This window comes from Ictidomys tridecemlineatus, chromosome 6 (genome assembly GCF_052094955.1).
Source record: "Ictidomys tridecemlineatus isolate mIctTri1 chromosome 6, mIctTri1.hap1, whole genome shotgun sequence".
NCBI classification, from domain to species: domain Eukaryota; kingdom Metazoa; phylum Chordata; class Mammalia; order Rodentia; family Sciuridae; genus Ictidomys; species Ictidomys tridecemlineatus.
The window spans coordinates 41,368,654-41,380,787 of NC_135482.1; positions in this window are offsets into that span (position 1 = coordinate 41,368,654).

The window sequence follows — 12,134 nt, forward strand, 5'->3', positions numbered from 1 at the left end:
ACTTTCCTTGCTTAAGATTCAAGTCTGATCTGAATAGCATCAGTGACTCCTGACTTTTTTCTTCATATATATTATTTATATTTATTTTTTCAAGGTAAAGAACATGACCTTGATTCTGAGAATATTTTCTATTCCTGCCTTTTGTTCTATTCCCCTCACAGATAATGATTTCTCCATTTGTTTCTAGCCTCAGGAAGTGAACCTCTCTGCCTTTCTTCCCATCTCCAATCTATTGGCTGAATCTTTATTGGGAAACCAGAAAGGCCTTTGATTCTAGAAAGAGAAAGAGATGTACACCAAGCAGCCTGACCAAACTGGAAATATGTGAAATAAGAAAGAGAGTACATTAATATCTAGCTCAGTTATCCTGATAAGTATAAAAAGTTAATACAATATATTAATTCCTTCACTCTGTAGAAAGCTTGATTGGCACCAAGTCCTATGTTATTTTCCCAGGGTTGTCCTCAGAGACCATAAGGTATTTCTGCTTATACAATATTACACAGGAATCTGAGCTAATTGTGTTTTAGCTTAGCTATTTTTTAACCTAAATTGCTAACAACATATATAAAGATAAGGATTCGAGTGTAAGGATGAAAAATATAGTCAATCAAAATTGAAACCAAGTTCTGCTGACTCAAAACATTATACTCCGTCTACTTCCTAGTTATGATTACGCACACAGAGGAAGTGTGATTGGATGGTTTCTTCGCCATTGCTTCATTTTGATGAACTTTGCAAAAAGTACAAATTGGAGATTGAATATTTTGTGTGGGCATTTAAAAAAATCCTCTCCCTTTCTCCTCTCTCTCTCTCTCTCACACACACACACACACACACACACACTTTCCATATTTCAAAATTGAAATATGAAAAATGATTTTTTTGCAATCATTTTTGGGCAGACTTAGTTTCATAATAGACATACATATCATCCAGGCCTCTCAAGTGTGAAACAGGATTATCAACATTGCCTGCTTGTTGTGTTGAATCAAGTATATGCAAAAACTGTGGAAGAACAACTTGTACACAGAGGTGCTTTAAAGGAAGTTAACTATTATTGTTATCATCATCATTATCAGTGGGTTTATATGTCCTTGTTCTAGGTAATGACACAATAGCATTTGAAGAAAATGATATCATACTCTTCCTTGACTTGATGATTAGGGCAGAACACATCAATGTAGACACAAAACTCTGAGTGTCAATGGAGAGGTGCCCTTTAGGAACACCTGGGCCTGAAATGCAGTTTGCACAGGAAAAATAAGGTTTTTCCTTTATGCTACTCAGATGTTCAGATTCTTTTTACAACATAATCTAGCATTTCTGAATAATAATAAATGACCCTATTGGTAATGCAATATAGAGTTCTAAGAACTGACTACAGTCTTCAACATGTTCCAGCCATTGGAACTTAGGAACTTCTCTCATGCTCCAATTTCTTATCTGTAAAAGAGTCAGACTACTATTTATTGGAAGGAATTAATGTGACAGAAAAGAAATATAAACCTGGTAAAATGCTTCACATGGACTAGCACAATAGTTCTTACTATTTTAAATATTGTGTTTGTTATTGTTATATGACCTTAACATATTTGAGAGCCTTTTGATAACCAGTAAATGCAATGGAGGATTTAGCTAAAACTTTTTCTTGTAGAACTATCTCTCCTGTCCATAGCTGGTGAAGTTGATGAAACTCTAAATTGGAAGACATTTTATGGAGGAAAATTTTACAATAACTTTCAGAATTAAAATAATCATACCTGCTAAATGGTGAAGGAAGAAAAAGAAGTGAATCTAAGTGGCTACAAACAGGGAATTGGTTAACTAAATAATGATGAGTTCATGTACTGAAACACTCTCAGGCCCTTTTTAAACTGAGGTTGTCTGTACATACTAATTTGGAAAGATTTCTGAGATATATTGGTGAGTAAACAATGTTAAGTGTGTAACAGCTGTATTATAGTACTATTCATATAAACAAACGATATATATGTGCAGAATATCTTTGTATGATTCAGGATACACAAACAACTGATAACACCATTTTGGGGGAAAGTCTTTGTGTTTTAGAAAAAAAATCACTGAATAAGGGGTGTATTATTCATTATGCTTCTAAAATATATAGGTTTATTTTTTCCCCTTTTTACCGTGTAAGTGAATACCTCGTATCGAGAAACAGATAAAGAGGGAAAATGATGCATTAGATATCTAATACTGTTATATTGTTAATAAAGGATTACTTAGGAGTAAATGAATTGGATGGCATTGACATGAGTTTTTTGATACACTTGAGGGAGATTCTTACATAAGAAAAAATCATTTAGACTAATTGTTATGTTTAAAACTAAATAACAATATTTTGCTAAAAAAGTGTTAGCCTTGTACCTTCAATTTATTCTACTTTTTAAAATTCGATTTATAAGTACGTTGAGCTTCAATAATTATTTCTAAGAGGGTTTTAAATTGTTTACTGCTGTTTCAAACTTAACTACGAATCTTTGAATTTTAAATAGTGAAGTTCTAAATTTATTATATCAGATATTGTAAAGCACCTCAGTTCTCTAGATGAACAATAAAAAACTTCTTAAGTATCTTTAACTTTTTATAAGTCTAATAGATCAAATTTACATTACTAATTAAAATTTTAGTTAGGCTTCAGCTTAAAGTTTATAGTTTATGTTACTCAATTATCTCTTTATCCCTCAAGTTGGTGCTGGGGATTGAAGCCAGGACCTCGTACAGGATAAGTACACACTCTGTCACTGAGGCACATTTCCAGGCTTCCTTTACTGATTTTACAATTGTCTTTTAAAGACTATCACTCTAATAATCAAACTGTCTTAAACAATGCAAATTCAAGAATACCAATGATTATGTAAAGAAGAATCTTGTGCAAATTAGGCATTTAAGTATCTTCGCTAAGTTCATTACAACTTCCTAATAGCAAAATTGGAGCAGGGTTTGTCATCCAATTTCTATAACCTCTATGCTACACTTTATGCTAAATCATTTAGACTAATTGTTATGTTTTAAACTAAATAACAATATTTTGCTAAAAATGTGTTAACCTTTACAGCTAACACAGGACACTGATAAAACAGCTGTTTCTATTTAAAATTGGATTTTTTATTAATTTATTTTTACTCATTTATTTTTATGGGTGCATATTAATTACACAGGATGGCCGGTTTCATTATGGTGAATTCATACATGAATATGTTACTTGATCGATTTTGTTGACTCTGGCATTTAAAAGTTTAAGGAGTAAGACTAGCTTCAAATGCAGCTGGATATAGAACTTTAAAGATATCTTCAGACTCCAGCTTTAGACTCAAGCTCTTGCATCTCTGCTACCTTTGTGTTGACTCCATTTTTAGCTGCAGAAACAAGCCTTCTCTTGACCTATCATCTAATCAAATTCTGATGTTTAATTTTTTTTTGATATTCCCCAACAAAAGATTTCATCATATCCTATTGCCCTATTATTGACAAAATTGACAAAAATCTACACCTTTGAAATGTAGCCAGGGAGATAAAATGCACTGATTCACATAGATAAATCAAGGTCACACTTCGGAATGAAGGCTTTTATTTTACTAAGTCAAGTGAATTGAGAGTACAAATAGCAGAGGAGGAGGAGGAGAAATAGGAAGAGGGAAAGAAAGTAAAGAAAAACTGTTAGGTTTGTGGAGTTGGAAATAGGGAGAAGAACTCTTCCTCAGGATTTAAATAGCCAGCAGCTAAGTGTATATGCTTACGTTGAGGGATTCTTCCTCAAAAAAATATACTTTTTAAGGCTTTGTTTAAAAATAAACAACCATAAATCAACTAAATAGCACTGAAGTTGAATAGTTAATTTTGAGAATTTTAGAAATTTGGATAAATAAAATAAGTACAAGACTACCCTTAGTCATATACAAATTCATTTAAAAATTAACTTATGTCCTCAATCCATTTTTGAATGAAATAAGGATGATTTTGTTCTTTTTTTTTTTTTTTTGAAAAATCTAGCAGAAATTGTAACCTGGAGCATCTCATAGTTGCAGAACGTAAGAAAGTATTTCAATTCTTCAGGGAAAAGGGGGGAAAAATCAAAACCAAAAACAAGAACAAAGCACCCACAATGATGGAAAGGGGTGTGTCAAAGGGACTTAAGAGGTCAAGTCGAAAGGACTTCTAGTGGCCAAAGCTATAACAATTTGAATAGCATAATAAATACAGTATTAAGGATTAGAAACAAAATCATAATATAAATGTCTGTGAATCCATTCTGATTAAATAAAATGATGGAGTGAATGTATAAATTTTTTTGAGGAGGAATTATAATAATTGATGTAGATACTGTCTTCAAGGTAAGGCATAACTCACCACTCCTTAAAAGAGTAACTCTAAAGGAAAGTGAAAAACCTGGTTTATTTCACCCTGGGCCAGGTGATTGAGGAGAATACCAACAGGAATGAGTGCAGTTGGGAGTATGCCCCCTTGGTATGGTGGAGGAGAAGGGTGCCTAACCTCACAGATTTTCCTCTAAAGAACACATAATGCCAGACTAACCATGTAAAAACAGTAGTTAATTAGCAATGGCTGATTATTTGTTCATTAATTGTGAAAAATGTATCTCTTAGTAGATTGATAACAGGGAAAACTAAGTATGGAATAATAAAAATTCTCTATTAATCTTGAAATTTTTCTGTAAATTTGAAATGTATGTGTTGTTTTTTTTTTCCAAAAAGAAGGGAGGAAATTTTTAACCAAAAAATGCCAATTTAAAAGCAGAAATTCTTCCAAGAGAACATGCTTATAGTCCAAATCACATTACTTGTTGAAGCTAACTCTAAATTTAGTCCTTATTTTCGTATTAGTATTTAAGTGATATAATTTTATTTTTATGATAACCAAGGCTTAGGAAAGCAGTTACCCTTTACATCTTAAGCTGGCCTTGGCTTTCATGAAAAAATTTTAGACACAAAAATGCTAAACTACTTATCAAAACTGAAACATAGGTAGAGAAGCTTAAGAACTAACTCATTTTTACAAAATTAGTACAAGTGATTTTCTCTAAGAGTAATCCCCAAGGCTTTCAACTAGGTTTCTTCCATTTTGCATTTCTATAAAGCACAACATTTTTTTTCCTGCCATATTTTAACTCACTCAGTTAAAATGTTCTAAGTAAAAGGACTTAGAAATAAACCAGAGAATCTTTGAAGAATTAAAAGCCTAATTGTTTTTTGTTGCTGTGACTAAAACCCCTGATCAGAACAATGTAGAGGAAGAGAAGTTTATTTTTGGCTCATGGTTTCAGAGGTTCAGTCTATGATTGGCCAACACCATAGCTATGGACCCTGAGTGAGGCAGTAAATAGTGGAAGGGCATGGCAGAGTAAAACAGCTCAAGACATGGCAACCAGGAAGCCGAGAGAGGCCTCCCCTTACCAGAGACAAAATATAAACCCTGAAGTCAGCCCCCCCCCAAATTTGTCATCTTCAGTTCCACTGTATTTGCTTACAGTTACCACTCAATTATATCAGTGGATTAATCCACTCATTGCTACCAACTTTATTAATCTAATCATTTCACCTCTAAATGTTCTTGCAATGTCTAGGATCTAAAATTTGGGGGGACGTTATTATGGAACATTTGTTACAATTAGTGAATCCTTAGTGACACACTGTTAGTAACTAAAGTTAATACATTATTCAGATTTCCTTAGTTTTTCCTCTAGCTATTTTTTCTGTTCTGGGTTCCCATCTAAGCTACGTTGCATTCAATCATCATTTTTTTTTTTTTAAAGAATCTGTCCTCTCAGCTATGAAAATTTGTAAGACTCTTCTTGTTTTTATGATGGCTTTACAATTTTTAGACAGGCTTATTAAAGTTTAATTGCTTTATGAAAGCACTAACTTATCTATTGTATACAACTTGATAAGCTTGGACATATGCATACATACATGATATCACCATCATGTGAATGCAGTAAACATATCCACAACCTACATAAGTTTTCTCAAGTCCTGTGTGGTTTGTGTGCTTAAGAACACTTAACATGAAATCTGCCTTTTTTCTTCCTTTCTCTCTCTCTCTCTCTCTCTCTCTCTCTCTCTCTCTCTCTCTCTCTCTCTCTCTCTCTTTCTTCTTTCTTTTTTTTTTCTGGTACCAGGGATTGAACCCAGACACTTAACCACTGAGTCACATCCCCAACCCTTTATGTTTTGAAACAAGGTAATTCTAAGTTACTTAGGGCCTTACTAATTAGCTGAGACTGGCTATGATACTTCTTTTTCAGTCTAGCAAGTCATTGAGATTACAGGTGTGTGCCACCATGCCCCAGGGCACTCAACCACTGAGCCACATCCCCTGCCCTATTTTATTTAGAGATAGAGTTTCACTGAGTTGTTTAGTGCCTCATTGTTGTTGAGGCTGACTTCAAACTCTAGATCCTCCTGCCTCAGCTTCTGAGCTGCTGAGAACAGAGGGGTCTACCACAACACTCAGCCCCCACTATTTCTTTAATTTTTGAAGGTAAGTCTAGTACAAAACCAGCACATCTCTAGAACCTATTCATCTTGCGTAACTGAAACTTTACTACCAATGAACAATTCCCCATTTCTCCTCCCAACCAGCTTCCTGAAACCACCATTTTACTTCTACATCTAAGTTTTATTATTATATTTTATCATTTTGCTTTGTTCTACTTTTCCTTTGATCTGAGAAGAGATTAAAAAAATTGATTTCTGCTTCAAAGAGTTTTCCCAAAGTGTATTTGTTCCTTTTCATTATGTGGCATCGTGGACAAACACTGTTCATGACAATTTAGGTTCAAAGTAATGTGTGCAATATGTGTTTTTCTGAAATCCAGTATATCTGTCTGAACATATGGGTGTGCCGTGTGTGTGTGTGTGTGTGTGTGAGTGTGTATGTATGTGTGTGTGTGTTTCCTGATATGAAAGGAATTGGCAGTTTGGCTTCAAGAACAAATGAAAAGAAATCAAAATCTAATTTGTCTTTGATTTGGGTCTAGGCTAATTACTAAGGAAACTTTCAACAATAATGGCTTCAAACACTTAAATACCCTGTGAAACTACAATTAATTAAGGGCTGCTGATTCTACGAACTATGCAATGAATAAGGAATGAGGGAAGAATTATCAATCTGGATGTCAAGTTGAGAGCAAATATTCAATAATTCCCTCACTTTTGCAAATGTCTACAAATAAAGAAAGGAGATAAGAATGATGAAAATAATGTTAACTTAAAAAGTGCATACAAAACTTGGAACTTTTTAAATTAAATTTCCTACCTATTTGAAACTGATAGTATGCTTGTAAAGAAAGTGACAGAAGACTGGTTTTATCATTGCTACTGAGAACTTTTGAATGTAAAAGAATTGCTATCAAGATCCATGCTTACAGTTAGTTATTTGTCTTAAAACATGTTATTTTGACATTTGAACATCTGAGCTGTTCTTGAAAATTTAAAACAAAAGCGAGATCATACAGAAGGCCAGAAACTACATAATACATCAAGAAAACATTTGCTGGTAGCTATTTCATCCAAAACCTTCCTCCTGTATGACGCACGGATGCCCTCTCTATGGTCAGAGCTCTATCAATAATGAGAACTATTTGGTGCACTGAACTTTTAGAAATTCTACAAGTAAAAAAAGTATTCTTTCCATGTGCATTGGACCTTCATTTTTGGAAGTACTATACTTTCTATCTTGAACAGTTCCATAGGACATGTATTGAAGGCTTGGATCTCTGCCTGTGGCATAAAGAACAGATAGTGGAACCTTCAGGACGTAGAGCCTAGTAAAAGGAAGTTAGGTCATTAGGGGTGTGTACTTGGAGGATACACTGGCTTCCCAACCCCTTCCCATCTTGCTCTTTATTCTTGTCTGCCATGAAATGAATAGTCCTCCTTTGCCACACTCTTCCATAATGATGCACTGTACCCCAACAGGTACCAAGTGGCCATGAACTAAAACCTCTGAAACTATGAACCAAAACAAACTTTTCCTCTTATAAACTTATTTTCTTAGGTATTTTCTCATAGTAAAGTAATGCTAACACTGGAAATCAAAACTTCGTATTTGTTCAGAATTTTTCTCCAACTTTCTGTGACATTCCTTCCACTCTTTCTATGTGTGTGGAGTGATTGGTTTATTTTACTTAACCCAATGTCCTTCTGGCTTAGCTGTGCAGGATGCCCTCCCCCTTTTTAAGTCTGAATAACATGCCACATCTCTTCACCCATTATTTAGTAAAGTAGACTTAGATTGTTTCCTTATGTTGACTATTGTAAATAACGTGGGAGTGAACACTGGAAAGCAAATCTCTTTATGGTCCTGATTTTAATTATTTTGGCTATATATCACAAGTATGGAATTGCTAATGAACTGTCCATAGCCCAATTGTGCTAAGGAAATGGGATAGGTTGCTGTTCATTCAAACAAATCTGCTGAAAATCTGCATTGTTTAGCATGACTGCCACTGTGCCTAGCAGTAGGAAAAATGATGACCAAACCTGATAAGTTCCTTATTTTGGTGTTCAACATTCCAGTTTGGTTCTTAATTTTGCCTCTTCATAGAGCATAAGCTCTTCACCTCTCAAAGGCTATCTAACTTTTCTGGCTGTTTCACATTAGAAGAGAAACCTCTTTCCCATTTATCTTATTTCTGTAAGATTTCCCCATAATCAATCCTACATATTCTCCACCCTTAACTCCTGAGAGCATGAAATGAGTTCTCTTTGATGGTGAGTGATAGTCATTAATTTGTGACTTTTTAGTGGAATGAGACTGATCTAGAAATGGTTCTAAAAGTTGTGGATATCATTTCTTTTCCACTCTGGACCAACATATAGCAGCTGAACAATGGCTACAGCATTTGATATTTGGAAAAATGGTCCACTGGGATTCACTAGTTTTTTTGTTCTCGTTACTGTGACTTTGCTAAAAGAATCATTAGCAGTTTAGGATTCTACCTTCTAATTCTTGGAGGATTATGTTCTCCCAATTGTATAAACTCTCTAGAAGAGGTAGGGTTTGTAAAAGCAATTTGTTATTTGATTATTCGAGTCCTGTTTGGGATCCATGCTATGTCTTAAATACTACTTTCATTAGAAATATAAGAGAATATAAGAGATGTTTTGATTTTTTTTCTACCTTTGTCATAGTGCTTATTTGGCTAGAGGAGAAAAGGAAGAAATTCTAACTAATCTCACTACTTTTGAAAGTCAAATAAAATCATTTATGCTATGGTAGCTTGAAAATAATAACTCAAGACATAAATGTAACTTATTAACATAATACAATCGCATTTCTCAATCCGCTAATGTAGTCTATATCTATGTAAAGAATATTGAATTGTTACACCTTCTGGAACTATCTAAAATAATAATTAAATTCTCAATTTGTTTAAAGTTTGTAACAACCTTGTTTGTCCTTATAGACTGGACTCTTACATATTCCTAATTGCCAATTATTTTTCCTCTCTTTCTTCCCAGTGCATGTTCGATATAAAACTATGCTTTTAATTAACTTCTGCTCAGTAAATAGATATTCAGATGCACATTTTGTGCATCAGAATCACAATTAAAGCTGTAGGGTTAGTTTTTGCAACATTATTCTAATTAAAATACTTTTAGCCGTATTTGGCATGCATTAAAATGTCAAGTAATTGACAGCCCATAAGTGAAAAATTGATCCAATTATCAAGCCAGCTAGAACTTTTTTCCTTCTTTTTTCAACTGCTAAGATTTATTATGGCCATTAGAATTACAGATGTTTATATGTTTGCTTTTAGTAATTGAAATTCATTTAACTTTGCCATGCCCTAAGTGTTGTTCCTGCTCTTCAGTGGGATAGACAATTCCTCAATCTTTGAAGTGCGCATTTAGAAAGACCTCCCAAATCTCTCTTCACATGGAGTGGATAATCATGCTTTCATTGGAGTTTAGAGAATAGATTTTTCTTTTCTTGTCTCCAGATGGTCCTTCTGGTAATGAGTCACAGAGAAACACAGCTTGTCCTAAGATATGGCTTCTATATAATGTTTTATTTTTTAAATTAATAATATAAATCTTTAATGAATTAATTTAAGTCATGGAAATAAAATTTTAAAAAAATGTAACAAATGTTAACTTTTAATTGTAGCCCTTTTGTTTTCCTTCTTGTGATATCAAAACAAAATGTTTAATCCTTTCAATAAAAGTCAGCTAAATAAAACCCCAAGCCATCAATTCCATCTATGCTTGAAATGTACTTAATATAGAACAATTACTAATAAAACAAAGAAGAAGAAAATTTAGGAGATTAATATTTACTTAATTATATATATTGAATTTTTGGATCAGTATTGTAAGGGGAGAAATATATATGATTTATAAAAAATCTTTTTCAATAGCTATTATTTAGAAAAAAATGTCATTTGGGGATTTAGCTTATGAATATTAAATTTATCTGGATCTGGATTTAATACTAGAACTGGGATAAATATCAAACTGATTTATTTGTTATCAATGTCATTAACATATTATTTCAATGATTGCATTTTATATAATATTGACAAATGTATCTGAGACCTAAAGGAGTCTTCCTTTATGCAAGGTCTGAAAATAGTATCTCTAATGTCAAGGTCTTACTTTACAAGGTCTCATCTTACTACCCAGGGTCTTGCATTTCTAGTTGTGACTCATCCCACCACACCTACAGCTCCACTTGTACATTTTTCTCAATGTTTTCTTATTTTTTTTTCTTTTGATGGTGCTGGGGGAATGAATCCAGAAACTTGTGCATGTGAGGCAAGAACTCTATCAGCTGAGCTTGAGACCCAGCCCCTTTTCTGTATTCTTTTCTTTGCCTCTGCACAGTTCCAAGAAGACCAGTCTCAAAACTTGCTTTTATTAAGAAAGTTCCTTTATGAATGTATCCCAGAACAGAAACAGTAATTAGTTATTGTAAATTTCACAGAAATGGTCACTGTGAGAGATGTATTTGCACTGAATTCTCATTATTCATGGCAGTTATGTTCTATAAAGTCACTGTGATCACTGAATTGGCAAGTATTGAATCATTGCTTGTTGGTGAAATAAAGATGAGATAATGTTTCGGGAAGCCTCATCTCACATTTTCAATAACCTACCAATAGATAAACTTGTTTTATGTACATTTCTGTTTCAAATCAACTTATTAATATATATTGCAGATTAATCAGCATCATTGGATTTGTTTACAAAAGCTCATGACTGAAATCAATTTATCCAACACAGGTATAAGCTTATAAGATATATCATTGACTTCTTGCATTTAGGGACACTAGAAAACACTACAGCACTAGACTTAGGGGATATTTCCCAGAAAATCATCAAGGAAAAGTACAAAAAAAGAACAGCATGGCATTACATGGAACACAAAAGTAACTTTTGTGCAGTGCGAGTGCTAAAGTAAGATGGCAGAGCAATGCCTTTTTCAGCCACTGTCTAGATCATGCACATGATCAACCCCAACTTTTCACTGCACTAAGCATGCTCATGTCCCCAGAAAGCCTTGAGTATAGATTTTGAGTTGATGAATTTTAACAAGCGGTAAAATTCACAAAAATGGAATCTGGGAATAATGAAGATCAACCATTTGTGCCTTAGTTGCTTCAACTCTCTTGTCTTCAATTACATCCTTCCTGCAACCCAAGATGATTTTATACTTGTGAATGTGAGCACAAATTAAATCTCACATTAACACAAATGATCATAACTGTGAAATCAATATCAAATTATTTTGGTTATGGAATGTCTGGACTTATCTGAAACATGTATTTAAAGGCCTCTGAATAAAATGTTTGTAGAAATTAATACTCAAATATAAAGAAATAAGCCTAATTATGTCAAGTGATCATTTTAGGGGAAAATACAATGGCAGTAATATATTTTTAGTGTAGGTACTATGATTCCACAATAGATCACAGGACAGAAATGATACCAGCGAATACATCAATAAAAAGTCTCTGAAAATTATCTAAATTTGAGTTGAGTGGATGGAGATTAGAATTACACAGGTAAGATATAAAAGGGGTCTATTTGAGAGAAATATTTTTAAAGAATCAATTTGAACATTTCTCTTAAGGATTTTTAGATACT